General features: G+C 42.6%; 1 long non-coding RNA gene across 1 annotated transcript; it reads left to right on the plus strand.

Annotated features, from left to right (window-relative positions):
- Positions 1-3,946: 3,946 nt before the first annotated feature.
- LOC307033588 lies at positions 3,947-9,093 on the plus strand. Its single transcript, XR_013806570.1, has 3 exons — positions 3,947-4,046; positions 8,630-8,737; positions 8,960-9,093. It is a non-coding gene; the product is annotated as an uncharacterized lncRNA (long non-coding RNA).
- Positions 9,094-9,302: the final 209 nt, after the last annotated feature.

Below are 9,302 nucleotides of genomic sequence, written 5' to 3' on the forward strand. Positions count from 1 at the left end.
TGATTTAGGGAGGCAATGCCGGGGTCAATACATGTGAAAGAGACCAAAGATCAGGACTCTGGTGAAGGTTAGGAGGTGTGCAAACTCTGGGATGAGTTCAGCACGGTCATACGACTCCACATCACCACCGCTAAGCTAAAGGTGGCTAATGTTGGGCTATAAAGGAACTACAGCACGGTCACATGACTTCACGTCACCACCGCTAAGCTAAAGGTGGCTAATGTTGGGCTATAGATGAACTACAGCACGGTCACATGACTTCACGTCACCACCGCTAAGCTAAAGGTAGCTAATGTTGGGCTATAAAGGAACTACAGCACGGTCACATGACTCCAGGTCACCACCGCTAAGCTAAAGGCGGCTAATGTTGGGCGTGGTGACGTTTAGTCGTCTCATTCAGACACCTATTAGCAACCTCCTTTTTAATTCCATTTGCTGACATTCCCTGGACCAGGAAACATTCGGGGCTTAGCCCACAGTGGCGGCCTCAGACATTTTCTTTTGGGGGTGCTGTGGGGTAGCTTGACGTTTCATAGAGGGTGCTCAAACACGTAGGGTTTCCCATTAAGGTACCGGGCGCTACAGTGGAATTTTCTACTACAACACTCCCTACAAACACACACAGTGTACCCACGACTGTTACAGTGAAGGCTTGATAATCAGCTCAGGGCATATAGGTGTAAGAAGGGGTAAAGTGCTATTTTTATAAGTGGGGAGTGGACCTAACCTCCTCTAGGGGGGTTCTTTAGCTCACCTGAGCTTCTCAGTCTGAGAGGAGAGGACCCTCCTCCAGCTTGTTGTGGAACAAACAGCTCCTTATGTCCGTTAGTGCAGCTAGCTAACCAGATGCTAACAACACGGTCCCAGCTGGCACCGGTGCTTGCCTCTGTTGCATTCACTGAACACGGGAAATTACAATCCTGCCGTCCTCTCTAGTGTCATGATGAGGTTCAGGTAAAGGACGGTGAATGTATTATATTATTGTGGGGGAATTTTCCGGGGCTACAGAAAAAAAGCCCCTAAAGCCCAGGCCAGGCGACGCCACTGTTTATCACAGACCTGATTTCAGGATAACAACTACAAACACATTCACTAAACCATTGACGGGGACAGGAAGTGATGAAATACTGACTCCTTTCTGCACCACTTTATAGTGAGAGCTTAGTCCAGATTGGAGTCTGTTAAATATGTTCTTTATTCTCGCGTCCAGGAGAGAAGCTTTAAAATGAGACTAAATGGAGTCTCTGAAAAGACTCAAATGGGATACTTTAATTAAAAAAGGCTCGCCTCGTCTCTAATGTCCGTTGTTGCATTTAAACAGAGGATTGGTACTTTTCACCTTCAACATATGCTTAACACGCCTTTTCTCCTCATATTCTCTTTCATCACTTTTCATGTAACACATTCTAAACGCTGTAATCAATACTCTAAAACATACAGGAAATACTTCACAGCTGGTTTGGTTTCCGGATGTTGTCACATGGTACTCTCGTCTGTAAACAATAATGTATTCAAATAAACTGTACCTTCATTTAATATTCAGCATGGTAGTATCTCGACATATATAGTTGTAGTGTTAAATCAGTAGGTTTCTGTTTGCACCACTCCATATCATTTCGCTACTCAATTCACCTCTTTAGGAAATCGTATATTAGCCACATGCTAAATGCTAACCGTCGATGAAGGATTTTCAGAATAAAAGCTTAACTGCTTGTGCACAAGAATTTCTGTTTTTTTAGTATAAAAGAGCGTTTAAATTGACGGTATGTTTAAACTACATTATACCATCAAAACATTGATTTTAATTTCTAACAAGTCCTGGCTTTATTACTCTGTAAAACTCTCTTTGATCCATGAATCTAGACTGGTTAACTCCAAATCAATCCAATAACACTTCACTCAGAAGTCATGCCAAAAGAGAGACGGCCTTCAGATCCCAGCCGCTCATAGATACACATACTTACCGTCTTACATCTGATAGATGTCCTGAAACTATAAATCTTCTCTCTCTCTCATCTCTGCAGACCCTGCATACTGATCGCACATTGACTGCCATCATTAGGAATCATGAATGTCTAGTTTTTCACGAAACGACATCGGGCCCGAAACGAATCAAAGGACGCAATAAAGACTTCATATTCAGAGCGCTGCACATCAATTTCAGCGAGAGAAAACATCATTACCGGAACTGCATATCTGAATACTAAGAACGCAGAGTCCATTTATTCTTTTATGGCCTCATCGTCTCTCTACTTGCAAAATGCACAGAGTTCAGTCTGTTGTCATCTCATCAGACAATGGGAGTCACGCCTGTTCGATTTAAACCCAAACACACATGTAGGTATCTGGGTCAGGAGGGTGTTTGGGAGGCAGAATGTTAAATTGAAGGAAGAGCATCTCAAATCACGTGATTATAATTCTTTATCAAACCGATCTGAATTGATAGCTGTGGGTACGTTGATAGTGTACGCTCTTCTGTAAGGGACACGAATAAATGTATCTTCTCGTCATCTATATATTTCTCTTACTCTCTACTGCAGTTTTTTTTCCATTTCTATTTTGAGATGTTTCTATTTTAGAATAGTTTATTTCTACTCTTTTAATTTGTTATTATGTGCAATGCCTTGTTTTGTTTTAGACATAAAGCACTTCTTATCTATTCTTATCTTCAAAGTGGCCTCGCTGCACTTCATCACGCTTATTACACGGCCAGTAACTAAATAAACCAACGACCTGACTCACAATATTAATAACAAAATGCCTCCACTTCATTCCTCAGTATTTTGCTCAGCAGCGGTCTGTTATCGAGTATTAACAACCTGTGAAATTACGGAATCAACCAATCGGAATCGAGTATTGAACCAAGCCGTGTAATAAAATACGATAATAAACCTAGGGATTAATAAAGGTCCATCTTGTCTTTTTGCTCGTAACACCTGGTCAGATCAAGTCTGAAAACATCAACACGGACACATATAAGGACGACACACAAGGAAACAATCATTTAAAAGAGGCCCAATTCTGCTTTTCTGTGGTGTTCCCTCTCCTGTAGTGCTCTATAGGTTTTAGTGCATGTAAATGGTCTGCAGAGGCTAAAATCCCAAAGCGAGTGGCATCACTACGGAAAACTAGCTCTCCAACACATTGTACGTGATAGGCTAAGGGGCGGGACATCTCTAAGCTGGTTGAGCAATCACAACAGAGCCGGCCAGCTAACCAATTGGAGCAGAGTGGGCTCTGGTTTCAGACAGAGGGTGGAAAGAGGTGCTGCAGCACAGACAGTATGAGAAGAGTAAAGAGCTTTAGAACATTAAGAACCTAGAACCCACTACAGGAGAGGGGAAAGCAGAATAGGGCCTCTTTATAGCAGCAACAAGATAAGATAAGAGATAGGACTTTATTCATCCTGAAGGAAATTGTTGCACCAGAGTTACAAAAATACAATAAACACAGCAGCATGATAATCTAACTGCACACTAACAGTGCAGTAACAAGAGCAATTAAATAACTAGAGAGAAACACAGACGGACACATCGTTAATGTAAACAACTGTACCGTGGCTAGCAGAAATTAGTAGTGCATAAAAAACGTAGTGGCAGACAAGTAATTGCACGATATTATAGAAAATTATTAATAATGTTATATACGATACGATACGATACTTTAATGGTCAGATCAAGTCTGAAATGTGCATCCCAGCAGCTCCATGTGTAACAACATATATCAAGATACAATAAAAACAACAAACATTTAGCAGAGAGTGTATAATGGTGGTATTTATATTTATTTATATATACACATAGTGGTGGTGTGGAACAAACTCTTCGTACTTTGGGAAGTTGCCAGAGTTCATCCAGGTGGAAATGTGTTCAGATTGCAGTCGTGTCCCCAGGCTGGAGTTATGAGTCAGGCTGAGTCATGATCCTCCTCAGTCTGAAGTTTAACACTCACACTCGCTGAAACTCAGACATGATCCGCTCATTCTGGCCAGGGAGAGTCACTGAAGAACCTCCGAGAGAAAAGAGAATCCACGATGTGTTTCTTTGGTAAGTGGCAGTATCTTTAATACCACTTCCATGCCTGAGGCTTTTTGTCCTCGTCAGTTTCTTGAGCGTTAAATCAGGACAGAGAGTCGTAACTGAGGGCCTCGTAAACAAAGTGAAACAGATGCAAATTTCCGCACAAATTTAAAAAGAGATTAGATTCAGGATTTATGAATTGGCTTTCTGTCAAGGAATTACGTGGGAGGAAATCCGAGCGGTGAAAGTGTCATGCCGACATGACTTTAGCTTTTTATGAATAAAATTGGTAGCAGATTAACTTTCTGTGCATGTCTTACAGAATAACTTATTTGTTCCTGTTCCGTGTTTGAGCCAAGTCTAACATGTTTAAAGGGTGATTCCTTTCCACCAGATCAAACACAACAAAACCAATAATAAAACAAACTGTGTATCATAAATCTCGTTAACTCCATGTCCCGTCCTTCTGTAGACTGACAAAAAACACTCTTTTAAATAGGCCTAAAAAACGGTCTTGTGTATATTGTAAACAAATGATATTGTCAACAAGGTAAGGGACTACAACTGCCATGCCACATTAGCCAAGTAAGAGACACAGATGTGGGGGATTTAAGATGCAGGCGAGAAGCAAACATTCACTAATTCAACACTTATCCTCGAACCAAAGAGCTGCTTTAATTCATCTCTTTTCTTTGTTGAATGTGTGCGGAGACAGTTGATGAACCGCACAACAACAAGCCAGCCTCACAAACCATCACAGCTGTGAGCAGAGCAATAACTTGATAGGTAATGTGTAATAAACGTTTTAAAGGCGTCTTACAGCGGCCCAAATCTCTTCCATTAGGAGAAACACACGGCAGCTTCAGAAAGGATCCAGATATAAAAACACAAAGGTTCCACATGAAGAAACATCTCCAGAAACTTGTCAACACACGCAGCGTTTAGAGAAAAAATTCAGCAGCTTGAGGGGACATGGGCAGCGTTTACTAAAAGCTGCAGAAACCAAATGCTGCAGATACAAAAAACAACGGAGACCAGGGGACACTAAAGAGTGACGCACACAGCTGGAGACCAGGGGACACTAAAAAGTTACGCACACAGCTGGGAGACCAGGGGACACTAAAGAGTGACGCACACAGCTGGTAGACCAGGGGACACTAAAAAGTGACGCACACAGCTGGGAGACCAGGGGACACTTAAGAGTGACGCACACAGCTGGAGACCAGGGGACACTAAAGAGTGACGCACACAGCTGAGAGACCAGGGGACACTTAAGAGTGACGCACACGGCTGGGAGACCCGGGGACACTAAAGAGTGACGCACACGGCTGGGAGACCATGGGACACTAAAGAGTGACGCACACAGCTGGGAGACCAGGGGACACTAAAGAGTGACGCACACGGCTGGGAGACCAGGGGACACTAAAGGGTGACGCACACAGCTGGGAGACCAGGGGACACTAAAGAGTGACGCACACGGCTGGGACGGAGGGCTTGGTGACGTTTAGGATTATAAAGTTGACCAACTGTCTCAGAGTTAGTCGTCTCATAACTATCAGTGTTTGTCAGTGTATCTGAAATGACTAGGTTAGCTACGTTAGCTAGCTAGCTTACAGCAGATCTGCAGTACCATCAGAAGGAGTCATGTGACCACATCATTAAAGAAAGCTGATATTAACGTCTCAGGGCCGTGGAATCCTTCAGAGGCTCACAGCCTGAACACAATCACATGAAACCACCAACAACGTCCTTAATCTGAGGTTTAACGAGTGAAACGCAATGTTTTGCATTGAGGTTTTTCTTTATGTCACATATATGGAGGATCCTTGTGAAGCATCTCTTGGTGTTCCATGTGTTTCCCTTTGCATCAAAGAAAGGGGATGGAGAGGAGAGAACCAGATGAAAAGGAAATGAAAGGGGAGGAGAAGCCGAGCACAGAGCAAATCATGATTTCTCTTTATTGCGTAACAGGATTATTGGCGGCGAAACACAGCAGGATGATGTGGTCCTCTTTGAAGCAGAGCGCCTGTGTGATGTTCGTACTGTAAATGATATCCATGTACACCGTATTTCATCAGCTAAGAGGATCCTTCCACATGTCAGACACACAGCTCCAGCTGTAGAGACTCTGCAGGGCGCTGAAGGCAGCTTTAACACGTGTTCTCGGGGTGATAGTCTGCAGAGATAAAGGTATGATATCTACACCATCAAGATGATAGCCTGCAGTGATGTCCCTTCATTTAGAGACAGCATTATGACAGTCTGTCAGCCAATCAAGACCGTTTAGACTCTATCTCGTTATTCTGAAAAGCAGCCGCGCCCATTGGAAACCCCTCACGGCCACACGGCGGCGTGCGTTGAAGCTTCGCCGAACTGCATTGTGGTTCCGTCGCTTGGCTTTGCTCGCGTTGAATCATATGCCAGTACGAGCTCTACCCAATCAAACCGCGTGCTTGTGTGTCCGGGGCGGGAGATTCATGTGATTGGTTATTGGTCGAGTTTCAGACACGCCCACCGGCAAGCTTCAACGCACGCCGCCGTGTGGACGCTGCGTTAATGTTGCATAGTCATCCCCACAAATCTGAAATCACTTTTTAATCTTCTCTTTTAATGTTTCTGAGTGTATTCTCTCGCCAACACTCTGAAAAATCGACTTCCTGTTTACCGTGTGAGGCTCAGCTACTACTATGGGATGTCCTTCTATGTTTTCTTCCGCTAAACATTGTGCCATTCCAATAGAAAAGAGACTGTGTGTTTTTGGGTTGTTTTGCGTGTTTTACGGTAAAAGTGCTCAAAAAGGTCCATTGCTGTTTTTATCAAGTGTGTTGGCAGGTCTGAATTTCACATTGCCTCCAAAGCATTCAAAGTGTTTTTAGACTTAAAAGAAAGTATGCTTAGCCTCGATTCAGAATCCAAGAATTAGCGACATCAACACAACCGAAAAAACAATAGCATTATAACCTGCCGTCAGATCCACCGATCGTATCACAACTTCGTAAATAAAGTCGTCCATCCTACAATATCCTGCTTTATATTTTCTTATTTTAAATTTGTACTTCAAAATGTATATTTTCTACTATTTTAATGCTGTTTTATTTACATTTGAGATGTTTACATTTTGGATTGTTTATTTCTAGTCTTTTAATTTCTCTTATGTGCAATGCCTTCTTTTTATGCTGCTGCCACGCAAACATTTCCCAAATTCAGATCAATAAAGCACTTCTTATCTCATCCTATCTGATCTCCACCAATCAGCACACTATGTGAGTCCAAGCAGATGAAAGTCCCTTTGAACGTCCTCCACGGGGCTTTCATATATCCATGACGGTTGATTTTTCTGTCGTTTAATTACAACGCCACATTATCCGATCAATACGTCTCGTCCACTGAGAGATGAGTGGACTCCCCCACGTTTCCCAGTGTGGACAGACTTCATTTAAGCTCCTACAGAAACCAGCTTTAAAGAGTCCTCCTCCTTTGCTGCCCAGGCTTTAAAGAGTCCTCCTCCTTTGCTGCCCAGGCTTTAAAGAGTCCTCCTCCTTTGCTGCCCAGGCTTTAAAGAGTCCTCGTCCTGCCCTTGCTGCTCCGGTGAAGCAGCAGATTACAGTCTGAGAGGAGGATTACTCCTATTGATCCAAAGACTCACGTTATTAGAGAGCAGAACTCGAGACAGAGACCATGGAACAAAAACAGGACGGATGTTATTCAGAGTCTAGTTCACTACAGGGCTGTAGATACTGGGTTTGGCGTGAATTTGAGGGGGTTTTATTCAGCTTTATGTGATAGAATCTTCAGGTCGGGTCAGATATACGATCATTTTTTGGTTCATGGATTGGAAATGTTTGAAATGACAAGATCCCAGCATCGACTTGATGTTGACGAGGGAGATTGGGAGTAAAGGAAGCCAATGAGAAACCAAAGACAATAATAACTGTTTCTGTGGATTGCATTCAGCAGTATACAAGTACTTAGACTCTACTCAAGTTAAAGTAGCAGTAGTAGTAGTAGTAGTAGTAGTAGTAGTAGTAGTAGTAGTAGTAGTTGTAGTAGTAGTAGTAGTAGTTGTAGTAGTAGTAGTAGTTGTAGTCGTAGTAGTAGTAGTTGTAGTAGTAGTAGTAGTAGTTGTAGTCGTAGTAGTAGTAGTAGTATTATGGGTAGCCTATCGGCAGTCTATTTAAAGTAGGATTGTTATACAAATAATAATAACTGTTTTTCAGGATTTAATTGTCTTACTGAAGTAAAAGTAGTAATACTACAGAGTAAAAATACTCCTTTACATTGAAATATTACTTAATTAAAATAAAAAAAGTATTACCAGAGTTTAAAGTACTTACATTCCCAGTGATACCACATTTATATTCCAGGTATTTAGCAAAATGCAGATCTCTGAGCCTTTTCCTTTACATAAAGAAGCTTTGGTTTGAAAGCAGCTAAAGTGGATATCTGTTGACTCAGCCTGGATGCTGATTAGTCCATGATGTTCAGAATCCGTCCTCTTTAGGGCGGTTTTAGGGAGGATGATGGGAGTGAAGACCTCTTCTGACGGGAGGCCATCACCACAGATTGATTGCCTCTTAACCCACAAATGGCCTGGTCTGTTTCCTCTGCAGTGATGCATGATGGGAGGATTTCACCAACAACTCTAATGAAATCAGATTCCACCCCCAAGCATCGGGAGGAAACACGACTCAGTATTTACTGTTGGTGTTTGTTTTGAGGTAATTGGTGCAGTTTGCTGTCTGAAAAACACATTTCCTGTCTGCCCTTTGCTAAGCTGTGTTTCCTCCTCTTCGTTTGCTGGTACGCCTAATTACCTCCAGAGTTCCACTCCGGGAGACTTTTGGAGAGTTTCAACACTTTGCTAGCATCACTTCTTTGACTTCTTACACCGTTGAACCTCAACTTTCTAAATATATTTGTTGTGTTTTTTTCTCTGTAAGGTGGTGCAGGGATTTCAAATTTCTTTTTTGGACCCATCTCCCTGACCACCGCTAAGCTAAAGGAGGCTAATGTTGGGCTATAAAGGAACTACAGCACGGTCACATGACTTCACGTCACCACCGCTAAGCTAAAGGTGGCTAATGTTGGGCTATAAAGGAACTACAGCACGGTCACGGTGACTTCACGTCTGTATCTGCCACATTTTGATTTCATTGGTAAACTGTGGGATTGTTTCCAACACAAACACAAGAACAGAGGCAGATTGTGACCTGAACGTGAGAGCCAAAGCTCGAGTTGAAAAACCAATCCGAAGAGGTTCTGACAGAGAGAGTGTTTACGCTT

This window comes from Notothenia rossii (assembly GCF_949606895.1).
Source record: "Notothenia rossii genome assembly, chromosome: 3".
NCBI classification, from domain to species: Eukaryota; Metazoa; Chordata; class Actinopteri; order Perciformes; family Nototheniidae; genus Notothenia; species Notothenia rossii.